The 12,678-nt window shown below is 44.3% G+C and overlaps 1 pseudogene across 1 annotated transcript in view; it reads right to left on the bottom strand.

The window, feature by feature from the left end:
• Positions 1 to 1,852: 1,852 nt before the first annotated feature.
• Positions 1,853 to 12,678, bottom strand: part of LOC308643377 (transmembrane protein 132B-like) — a 36,460-nt pseudogene continuing 25,634 nt past the window's right edge. Inside the window, exon 2 of the transcript in view lies at positions 1,853 to 2,979. The product of the transcript in view is annotated as a transmembrane protein 132B-like (transcript). The remainder of the gene's footprint in view (positions 2,980 to 12,678) is intronic.

The raw sequence follows: 12,678 nt of genomic DNA, 5'->3' as shown, positions 1-12,678 counted from the left end.
AGTCCAGTCACTAATGCCTGCAGGGGCTGCCAGAACAGAGCCAAAGGGGAGATGTTGGAGGAGCCACGATGTGGGTACCTTCCTAACCTTATCGCCTGGATGACATCCACCCAGATATCCCTAAGAGAACCACAGCATCGTGACAGCCCTGTGCTCCCTGAGGAAGAGAACTGGGCCCACCAGGTGACACCACCCACACATTTGACATGGTCACTAAGCACAAAGTTTCCCTTAAAAGAAGAGCCCAAGGTCCTGAAAGCACTTATTCTCAAGATAGCGTGCACTTTCAGGCTGCTCAAGTGCACATTCCTGTTTCCTAAATAAATCTCTGCTGTGCCTGTTTTTGACACATCCTGGATTTCTTTTCTATGAGGTGTGTCAAGACCCTGCAAAGGCCTCTCTTCTGGGAGACCTCCTGAGACCCCTCGCTGGTGCTAAAAGATGTTCCCAAGGAAGCCACGATGTCCAGTATCTGTTTGTAGCCATTTCAATTTATTTAATTGACAAGCTGTCTCGTTCTCTTATTCGGAAGCTTGCTCTAACTCCATTTCATACCACTGTTCCAACCGCTGTTTATCTTTTCAAAAAGAATTGGAGACTGATTTTTTTTCTTCCTCCCCTTCTTTTTCTGACACTTGATTTCCCGACAACTGTATCTTGAGGTTTAGAGTGGCCATTTATTTTCATGACTGTATTGAGTGTGCTCATTGCTTTCCTACCTCAGGACACATTCTGTGATGTTTTCTCTTGGCCAGCAGCACAGATGCGAATGTTTTCCTGGTCACTGAATAGATGGATTTCCATCCTGCTAAACAAAATATCATTCATGCTTTCTCTATTCTTCTTGAATAAAATGGCAGTTTAGTCTGTATCTGTTTTTAAGGAATCTTCTTTTCACGAATGTCCACACCAGTTTCATATTTGAGTCTAGTGAGTGAAATGTTTTCCACAAAATGTTTATGTGACTAGGTGTTTTAAGTGGGCCCTTTCCCCTTAGGAGTGGACTCTATAATTTCCCACTTAGATTTTTAGCTCCTATGTATTTAAAACAAAATTTTTTTTGTAGTTCACATATATTCCCCAATTTTTGCAAAATTCATGTGAATATTTTTCACTGAATGTTAATATTTTTTAAAAAAAAATCTGCCATGCAATGCTGATTTAAGATGTGTCAATGAGAAAACAAGGGCTACAGAAAATAAGGATTCAGTTACTTTGTATCCATAAACAGCAGGGTGAAGCAGAGAAGGGCCCTGGGAATTCAATCTGGATGTGGCAAGACTGGTTCCAGGAAGCCCAACTCCTGTCTCATCCAAGCAAATATCAGTTAAATGAGAGAAACCATGTATGTTTCAAAAAGCCTCCCATAAGTAAAAAACAAAACAATAAACAACTCTCCCCCAAAACAAAACAACAACAGACATTGGTATAAATGTGCATAAAAACAGTGGGCAGAGCACATCACCAATAAGGGTGGCCACATTCACTCACCTGTCACAGAAGAGTTCTTAGGCCCAGAGTAAGAATTGTCCACTGCACCTGACTGATGTCAAACTATAGGAAAACTAACCATCAAACTCCTCCCAGTTCTAAACAGCTGTTTGTCCTGAGCTGGTGGATAAAGTCCTTGGTGGAGAACTTGGTGCACTGGTAATGAGCGAGTACCAGGTGGTGCATGAGTACTGACCCAATACTGCAGCAGTACTACAGGGGCCATTCCAGGTGCTCATCCTGGCTTACCCACAAGCTGCACTAACTCTTCAGGCCACTTCAGGCCACTTCCATGTGCTTAGAAGAGGAGCCTGCCCCCTGCCCCCTCACACCAGGCTTCAACAAATAAATCCTTATTAAATCACCCTCTGTTGCTGAACAAGCTCATGGTTCCAGCTGTTTGAAAAACAGAAGGCGCATCAGTGAATTCAAATATAACACAGTATATTTGAGTCCCCAGCTCCATGTCTTGGCAGACCCACTTGATGCTGTCATCACTGTCAAACAGGATGCAGTTGGTGTACAGGCCCCCATCCTCAGGGAGGATGGTGGTGTAGGAAGTAAACTTGACCCTCTTAGTCTTCAGGCCAGAAGAGTTTACAGGTTCGTTTTTCATCTCTTTCTCGTAGACATAGTCAGAAGGTCTGAGCAGCTGACTGTGGAAGGGCTTCTGGGAACCTCCGTTCAGCAGGAAGTTCCTCTCCTTGAACTGCAGCCCCCTGTCTATCATGGTCGTGCACTCCTCTGAGGGGAGCGTGATGTCCACTGGGTTCTCCAAAAGCTCCACCTCGTTCCCAAGCCAGACCCAGTCGTGGGAGTGGGGGATGTTGCCCTGCTCGCTCACCACAAACCTTTTGTGTCTGTACTTCCAGGCAAACGCCACGCAGTTGATCAGGAAGACCAGGATGGCCAGGCAGAAGACGCAGAGCAGGGCATACATGCCGATCTCCAAGTCCGTCAAGCCCCCTGGAGGCCACTGTAAGGTCACTAGGGTTACTGGATTCTGGAAACTTCCCCTGGGTGGGGAAGCTGGTGAAGGCATCTGCACCACCACTCTTGAGCAGCTTCCTGTCCTTCCCCTCCCCAGGCAGCAGCAGAGTTGTGCTCCTGTTGGTCCTGTCCTCTGGGCCAGCGGGGCCCCCACACTGGAGCCACTCCTGGACTGCTGGCTCCTGGCTCCCTTCCCGGTCTATGGAGTTGCTCAGGTGATCTTTGTATTCCTGGTTCACGCCCTGGATGTCATTTTTGCCTCCTCGGTGCTCCTCCTGGATACCTGGTACAAACCTAACCTTGACACTTCCTTTACCTGCAGCAAGAACACTCTTCCTCTTGGTCTTCCGGCAAGGCTCGCTGATCATCATCTACAATTTGATCAGGGGCCCTCTGCAAACACAACCTGCCACTGGGACTGCAGGTTTGGCGGGACAGACACCACTATTTCATCCAATGACCAGACAGTTATGGAAAAATCCTTGGGATCATAAATGTCTAAGTGTTACTGAATTGAACAAAATTCCAAGAAAAAAATAAAAATATTTGTTGTGATAACTCTTCTTCACATTTACAAATTTTATCACAGAAATGTTAATTCCAAAGCATTCTTTAAGTGTATATAATTAGAAAAAAATAAGCCCTAGTGCTCTGTAACCTTAATCCATACTTGAGATACACTGGACTGTCATTAATAATGATCCACATCCCAGTAACATGACAAATAAACAAAACATTTTAAGAAGGGCAGGAAAGTACACATTAGTTTATTTCATGTCCTACAACTAAATTTTGCTGTGACCTTTCTTAAAGCTTTTTGAAAAATTAGGCCATGCATCCAAGTCATTTCCAAGGGCAACTAATCAGCCATCACCCAAGATATCATTTGAACTATGATACCTTAGAAATTCAAAGCAGATAAAGCCACACAGTACTGGCTGAAGGTACTTGAGGAAAAATGCATTATAATGCCATCCCACTAGAGAGACACAATGCCCCTGATATCTTCTTAAAGTGATTCACTAAAACTCTGAAAATGTGTGAAAGTTTTAGAATTGTCCATAATTACAGTAAGTAGACAGCAATTTGGTGCCTACTTACAGTAGCCAAAATGGAATTTCTAAGTGTCAAAAGCTGCCTGCTTTCATAAAAATGGAAAAATACAATTCTCTGTCATGGTCTACGGTAGACAGTCAATTGCACAGATGAACTTGCTGCCGAGCAAACGGCACAGGGACCTGTGATGGACATTTAAAGAGCATCTGAGAAGAAGTGTCCCCCATGAATTGAGGGCAGACTGGGGAAGAGTCAGGGAGACATGTTGGGGTGCTATCTCAGCTGCACATGCCCTCTGCTGATCACCTTTGGGACATGAAGACTGAGAGGGACAAGCTCTCTCCATTAGCCAGGGTCTTAGAGGTCTCTGGGAACCTCATCTCTTTAGGAACTTGAAGAACCTCCCAGGGAACCATTCTCTTATCTCTGGTGGAGACTCGAGAAGAGAGTGAGGAGGGAGAAGCAGTCCATGCCTGGCATTTGCTGAGGACCAGCCACACTGGAATCACTACCTTTTTGGTGAAGATGGAGCTAGACAGATGGAGGATATTCTAAAGTGACACCAAGAACTCTTGTCTCTGCTCATTAAGGTGCCACCAAGTAAAAAGCACCAAAGGTGAAATAGGTGTAAGAAAAATGAACCTCTAAATTACAAGCATGTTTCATTTTAAATTGCAATTTTATCACAATCACTTAAAACACTGTAATTAATGTTTACATCAAAATATTTCCTAATTTACTCTCAAAAGAAAAAGTTTGCTGAAATGATTTTTAAAGCTTTCAATAATTGCTTGATTTCACCTTCCAATTAAAGCATTCCTCAAAAAGACAACTTACAGCATTTTTTTTCTTTGACTCAAAAAATAAATTGATTTTAAAGAGTAGTAACTGTGTATGCTTTAAAAGTGATTTTAGTTGATTTAGCAGTAATGATTATTTCAAAAATGATGCAGATCTTGGTGCTGGATATTCAGAGTAAAGAATCATGACATTAAAATTTAATCTGTGCTCAGAGAGCGATGCAAAGATAGGAAAGCTGTTGAGAAGATGGTTCCATCATCCCCTCTACCCCATAACCCTCCAAGTATGGCCTCCATGTTCATGCACAGAGGTGGGCAGTCCCTATGACAGATCTGAGAGCCCCAGGAAAACACAGCAGGAAGGGGGGTTTTATGGCCTAAAACTATCAATTCGTCCAATTTACCTTCTATTTGCAACTTAGTTCTAGAGGACATATTGCATTAAAGCTGCACATATTAAACAGACATTAGAAAACAACTCAATTGTAGACTAACACTTTACAGTGAGAATTTAGAGTTTTACTGAGAATATCTGTTGCTCAGTTTCCAAATTATCATTCCGTCAGTATTAGCTAGAAAATACTTACCACAGGTGCATGAGGAAAGATACAAGATCTGGTAATTTCATATTTTCAGCAAGAAATCATTTTTTCCATTTTTTAAAAATGTTATTAACCACTGCCCATGTCCAATTCCAAGTTTAAAATATAAAATCCTCACTGTTTCCCTGTCTTCAATTAGTAACACAGAATGTGGAGGCTTATATTCGTAGGAAAATAGCTTTATTCATTTTTCAGCTTAGCTTTTTCTACTAAAAGAGGTGTTGTTGGTTACTAAGGCTCTGCAGTGAGTGTGAACCTCTAGTTCTTAGGACTGCTTTGGCTCTTCTGGATTTTTCATTCTCCATATGAATTGCAGGACTGTTTCTTCTAGTTCTGTGAAGAATGACATTGGTATCTTGAAAGGATTGCTTTGAATCTGCGGATCACTTTTGGTAACATGGCCCTGTTAACCGTATTAATTCTGCTTTTCCAAGAGAGGGAGTTCTTTTTGAACTTCCATCTCTCTCTTCTCAGCTCTGGGAAATGCCAGGCTCTGCTGGGATTCCCTACCTGTGCTGGGCCCTGAAACATTCTCCAGGAAGTGCACTAGGATGTGGGTCAGAGAGCCCAATTAATGTGCTTTCCCTGGTCCAATGGTCAGGACAGGACCCTGCCTACAGCAATGTCTAAAAACTATTGTTTTAGGTACTTGGTCCATTTTTACGTTGTTGCCTTTGTGATGTAAATTTTGGATTCTGTTATTCCATCTTGGCCAGATACGGATCACATTTCATGAGCTCTTTCATTTCAAGCATTTTATGCCTGACTTTTGGAGACTAAAAAATAGCACCAACACATGTTAGCTTAGGACAGGATTCAGGCAATGCTAACGCATCAAACGATGGCCCAGAAGGGATTAAGACCTCTTTGCCTGGTTAAAGCTGAACATATGGAGCTAGGCAGCTTTCTCCACCTCTGGATTCACTGAACTATGGGTACACATGCTGGAACAAGCTTAGGTTTTTGGGATTTGCAGAGGAAATTAATCACAGGAATAAGGAGCTCTGCAGGATTGCTTTCCAGACTTCTGTGGAAGAGAAGGACCAAGTCAGAAACACCTGCTGGAAGCCTGGTAATGTTGGCCGCAGCCAAGACACTGAATTTCCAAATTTACACTCTAGTGAGTACTTCCAGAAAGACTCAGCAATTGAAAGCAGAGCCAGTCTCCAATGGCTCCTGGAGGCAGGCTTGGTGCCCAAGGGCCCAAAGTATCAAGAAATAAGTCCAAGGGATGTGTTCTCTTATTTGACTTTGAGTTCATTCCACCATGGGGAATAAAACAACAATTTGCAACTTCTGGGAATAAAATTCTGGTCCTGAACAACGTGGGAAGTAAAACCCACAACACTCACCAGTGTTATGGAGAATTATAATTGTTCCATACTCTCAATCTCCCATATAAGAAATCCAGATTTACACCAGTAATAGATCACCATAACCCTGATGATTGTTTAGAATTTGACTAACAGTAGTGTAACGCAGGCCTAAAGTTCAAGACCATTATATGCATAGAGTAGTCTATGAAGTGCTGGTAGAAACAGATAAGCAGGAGCTAAAAACAAAAGCCTCTGTAGGGACAGAACAGGAAACATCAATCAGAGAAGCAGACAAGGTGCTATTTAATTGAGAGTATTGGGATTCCACCTATTAGTCCCACCAACAGTGTTCCCTTGCCCAGGACATTGAAAACACAGTTCCTCTCCTTTAAGTCCCCAAGATCTCCATGTGGCCATCAGCCTTCTGCCTGAGACTAGATTGGGAATTTCTTGACTCCCTTATATATCCCCCTAGTCTTACAATAATTATTAAAATTGAAACAATCAACTTGATCCAAACTGATACTTCTCATAAGAATTTCACAAATAGTAATTTTCTAGTTGTAGCATTTTAAGTGTTTGGCACTATTTCTTTCTTTATAACAGTAATTTAGACTCTTATCACTCCTAATTAGAGATTGTCTAATTTCCTGATGGCCAGGTATGACTAATTCTCCATTTGTTCTTATTTGTGTTGTGTATATGTAAGTTGTACCACATGATGTTTTGATGCACATGTACCCAGTGATTATGCAGTCAAGCAAATTAACAGATCTGTCACCTCACCTGGTTGTCTTTCTTTCCTTCATATATCAAGAATACTAAAATGTTATCTCTCAGCACATTTCTAGCATGGAATACAATGTCATTCATTATAGTCCTCATGCTATACGTTAGATTTCTGGAGTGCATTTCTAGCCTTTTGTTACTATCAGGGACTTTGTGGTTTCACTACTAATTTGTGTATCCCTTTCTCTTCCTGGCATCCTCCATGAAGGTCTTATGTTCTGGGAACATCCTTGCACACAGGAGTCCTCTAATGTGGCACCCGGGGGCAGCTTCTTTCCCCTCCAAGGACATGTGGCCATGGCTGCTTCTTTTCTCTTCTGGTGACTACCTGTCGGTCATCTGCACCCAAGCCTGGCTTCCTTCTAAGGTAATGATTCCTCAGGGGTCTGGGCCAACAAATGGACCTCAGCTCTCACTCCTTGTGAATAACCAGTTGGGCTGGGTTCTCCTGAAGATCTATTTATGTTAAGGACAGTAAGCAGGAAGACCATTCTGGGATTAGAATCAGAATTAGGTTAGATGTGATTGGCTTCAACACTGAGCTGAATGCATCCTCTAATCCTGGCTATGAACAATGTGTTCAGGTTTCCACAGCCCTTCCTTCTTGGTCTCTGCTTCACATTTGTTAGAATCTCCATGGAGTCCTGTCTCCCCTGTTGGTTCCTTGGAAGCCTCTGAATCAGAACATGTCAAGCTAGAAATCCATTGCCTTAGAATTTTAGCAATGTCTTTGCAAAGTCTTTGGATGGTAAGACCTGGTTTGCATCCCACTTTTTTTGATCACTTTGGTCAGAGACCTGAAGTGCTGACTGGCCAGACTGGACCCATCTCCAAAAGGACAGTGGAAGGTTTGTTCCCAATGAGAAATGTGGCTAGAGAGGGGGATGACATGAGGCTAGACAGGCAAACCTCACTTTTCCAAGTCTAATCACTCTGAAAAAGCCATCAGACAGGGGAGAAGCTGCCAGCAAAGAGAAAGTGCCCACATCTACAGAGCACTTATTATACCACTGTTGCTCAATCTTTTCTTTTAGATTTCATTTTATTATTATTATGGTGATGATTTTTATTTGTTCTACTTAGTTGTACATGGCAGCAGAATGCATTACAATTCATTGTACATAAATGGAGTGCCACATATCACTTCTCTGGTTGTACATGGTATATAAATGCACCATTCGTACAATCATTCATGGACCTAGGGTAATTATGTCCATCTCACTCCACCATCTTTCCTACCCCCTAAACCCTCCTTCACCCTCCCCTTTGCCCAATCCAATGTTCCTTCATTCCTCCCATGACTCCCCCCATCATAGATCAGCATCCATTTATCAGAGAAAATATTTGGCATTTGGTTTTGGGGCTTGGCTTACTTTGCTTAGCATGATATTCTCCAACTCCATCCATTTACCTGAAAATGCCATAATTTCATTCTCTTTTAATGCTGAGTAATATTCCATTGTGTATGTATACCACAGTTTCTTTGTCTATTCATCTATTGATGGGCATCTAGGTTGGTTCCACAGTTTAGCTATTGTGAATTCAAGCTGCTATAAACATTGGTGTGGCTATGTCACTATAGTGTACTGATTTTAAGTATAGATGCACAAGTGGGATAACTGGGTCAAATGGTGGTTTCATTCCCAGTTTTCTGAGGAATCGCCATACTGCTTTCCAAAGTGGTTGCACCAATTTCAGTGCCACCAGCAATGATGAGTGTACCCATTTCCCACATCCTTGCCAACATTTATTATTGCTTGTATTCTTGATAACTACCCTTCTGACTGAAATCTTACATAGTCTTCATTTGCATTTCTCTAATTAATAGAGATGTTGAACACTTTTTCATATATTTCTTGATCACTTGTATATCTTCTTCTGAGAAGTGTCCATTCAGTAGGGACAGAACAGAAAACATCAATCAGAGAAGCAGACTTGGTGCTATTTAATTGAGAGTATTGGGATTCCACCTATTAGTCCAAAGACCATTCCCTTGCCCGTTGATTGATTGGGTTGTTGCATGGTTCTCTGTGTCTATATATGTTAGCTCATTAATCCTCACACAGAGGGGGCAGGTGACATCACCACCCTCAGGTGACAGGCTAGGACACTGATGAACGCCAGGGGTGAAGGACTCAACACAGATGATGTGTGCACTGGGAGGTCTTTACTCAGCCACGTGGCTCCAGAGTCAGCTCCTGTAGCCACCTCAGCCTCTGCATTCAGCACGGGGGCCCTGGTTCCAGGTCTGGTCACTAACTCTGGGGCCTGCACAGTCACACACTCAGCCACAAAGTCCTCTTAAGATACCAATAGTGTTCATTCCACCAGCTTCACAAGACTGCCATAGAGGACAACAAACTCTGTACACTCAGTTGATCAGTGAGCGTTTAACTCACCAGGCTATGGCCCAGCACTGGATGTCCAGGTGGATGAGCAAGCCAGTGGGTACAATGTCATTCATAGTAGGACATGAGCCCTCAGCAGGCTGCTCAGATGCCAGGATGCAAGATCCGTTCACTGAACAAGGAGAAAATTTCCAAAGTGATTTGAAGAAAGCAACTTTTCTCCTCACCACTGGGTAGGGGCCAGGGCTGAGCTGGTTCAGATATCCCTGGGCTCCTTTTACACACTGTTGTAAGGGGCTACTGGCCTCTTCTACAGAAATGTCAAACCTCTCTTGACCAGAATGGCACCCGGGCATTGAAGGAAGCTGCAGAGCAGACACCTGAAGGGCACACTTCAAGTGGCCATGGAGCAGCAACGTGGCAGGCCAGCCCCTCAGAACAGTGCCTGGGTGTTCATGGATTCTGTTAGGAGACTTTTCTTTCCAATAGGGAGATTGTTTTTACAAAGGTGAGAGCAACGTGTATTTAGGGAGAATGCAGGAAGCTCACTTTGGCCTGGCTCAAGACTCAGCTTTAGTTGACATTTGACAGAGCCAGGCCTGCTCTTTGTGGTGTGCATCTGTAGTACCCTTGGGCTTGGAATGCAACTGGTGGGCACTCTGCAGGTGGCCAGTGGTTAGGCTGGAAGCCCAGGGGCATTTGTGCACTTTTTCCAACTTCAGCAGAATCTGATCCTTCCTTTACTCTGCTTGCCCCTGGAATTCCAGAGACTTCTTATGTCACCTCCTTGTGACATGCAGAATAATGCCCTCCGGCCCCCACCCAGAGGTTTTTACCTCCTGTCCTGTGAGCTGTGAATGCTGTTTCTAGGCCCTGAGGTTTGAGACTGCAGACTAAACTGAGGTTCCTCATCAGCAGACACTGATCCTGCCTTTTTCAGGTGGGCTCAGTGCAGTCGCAGGTGTCTTTCAGGTGGGCTAAAGAGGGGGAAGATGGACAAGCAGGAGCAAGAAGCCCCCAGCTGTGCTGCTCTAGGGTGGGGAAAGGCCTGATGAGCCAGGAAATCTGGGCTGCTACCAAAGCGAGGAAAGATGAGGAAATACGTTCCCCAAATAGCCCAGGGAAAGAGCGGGCTTCAGACAACTTAATATGAGGCCAATGTGACTAACTTTCAGACCTGCGACCTCTGGAACTATCCAGAATTACTTGGCCCAGTCATCTCTCCACCTGGGAAATGTGAATGATGTTAGAGTCTGACCCACAGATGGATGGATTTGAAGGGTCAAGTGAGATACAAGGGGAAATACTGAACAGAGTTCTTGCCATAAGGAAATGTCAAAGTAGAATGATCTGCCTGAAAGGAAGTAAGGAAATAGTTTATTCTGAGCCAAAAGCAATAACCATGACCCAGAACATGATTTGAATTACCACAGGTTCAAGTCACCACATTTTCCCCCAGGGAAACTTTTGCAGTCTGTGAGAAAAGAAAGTCAATCAAGATACTTGCTAATGACACTGGAGGGGGGCCAGGTAGGCAGCTAGGGTGAGAGGGGAAGAGCTTTTCTCCAGGTTGCAGATGGGAGCAGACAGCACCCCTGGCCTCAGGGCTGGTGGTAGCTGGAGGTATACTAAGCTTAGTGACGCTTGCCAAGAAGTTTATCCAGGCATTTGAAGAGAGGTTATCAGTGCAGATACAGGAGCTACCAGGAATGGCTATCAGGGGCCTGAGATACCCAGATAGCAAGTCTGAGACAGAACCTTGACCTACAACATCATGTCTTCCTATAATCATATTGTGCTCAGGAGATTTTAAATTATGGGTCCATCACACCACTGTCTGAAGGGTTTTTTCAGTCCAGGGCCAAGGAAGTCTTCCAGTTATAGTAGCTTGTGAATTTATGGGCTAAAGTTCACATCCAGGAGGTAGAGTGCAGACAAGTTTTCTGTGATGACAGAGAGCTGGGGACAGAGGACTGCTCAGGGCTTGTTTCCTGGATGTGGCCCAAGAAGCAGGAGCCTCTGGTGGGTGTGCATATTTGCATAGGAGCAGCACATAGGTGGATGGGGAAAGTCCTTTTCCAACTGTGAGCAAGTTTCCAGATCTAAGACTTTTTTCCTGGCATGACAGAAAGTCCAGCTGAAGGCCCCTCCTCCTCTCCATCACTCCTGGCCACCCCACTCCTACTCAGTTTATTAAACTCTAGTACCATAGCAGGTGGGTGTGCGTGTCTCCTGTGATACAGCCAGGAAGTTGTATAGAATGAGGTCTACCTTCTCATTTATTTCTCTTTTTATTTGTACCATACAGGAATGGTATTTGTCTGCTTCACTTGAAGGTAATAACAATCACCACATGATAGGATAGCAATTCAGAGAGACACCTGGACCTTCTGGGGAGCCTGGGTTCTCTCTCTGTCTCACGTCAATACCCTCCAAAGCATCTGTCGAGTGACCTAAACATTCTTAGAAAACATGCACTGACGACCTGTGTGGATGACACCCTCCCAGCCAAAACGGCAGTGCTCAGGGGCCCAGGGTGCTCAAGCTTCCTTCCCCGAGATCTGCCTCTTCCCGCCCAGTTCTAGCCCATGGATGTCGGTGGACTCTGCCAGGCTCTGCTGCTCTCACCCCAGGTAGGTGTGCTAATTGATTACTCTGCTGATCTCTCCTTATCCTAAAAATGGCAGGTCTAGGAGACCAGGACCTTGTCCATCACTGCTACCCTGTGTGGCACTTAGAACATAATCTATGCATACTCAATTAAACACCATCAGAGGTGAAGGCATGCGCTCCCAACCCCTACAGGATCCATCTGTGAGCATACGGGTGCCAGTGGATAGTGCCATTCATCATGGAAGACTTGGGAGTCAGGTGGAGTTGGATTCCAACCCTGGCTCGGCTCCGGCTCTCTAGCAGATCTTCTCTATTAATTCAACCCTTAAAAAACAACTTGGTACCAAGCCTCTTTCTTAAAGCCACTACAGGTTAACCCAGGAAATCCACTGCTATCTCAAAGCCAGTGATGCTTTTCCAAAGGCCACATGAAGTCTCCTTCCAGCCCACAGCAGGCAACTTCAGATGTCCTCTGACAGCACATCCATCAGAAGACACCTGTCTCCCCTCACCTGTCATAGACGGAGCTGGAAACAAGCAGCTTTCCTGGGGCTGGATGGCCTGAAGACGCTGGTGCTCGTTATGGGCCCTTGAGCACCTCATTAGTGCCTCTTCCAGCTGATAGCGAAGGCTGAGAAAGTGAGTTACTACAGAAATAAACTGGCAGACACCA

Source organism: Spermophilus citellus (assembly GCF_964194105.1).
Source record: "Spermophilus citellus genome assembly, chromosome: 3".
NCBI lineage: Eukaryota > Metazoa > Chordata > Mammalia > Rodentia > Sciuridae > Spermophilus > Spermophilus citellus.
Note: the sequence above shows the minus strand (reverse complement) of the source record. Positions and strands in the feature narration are given on the sequence as shown.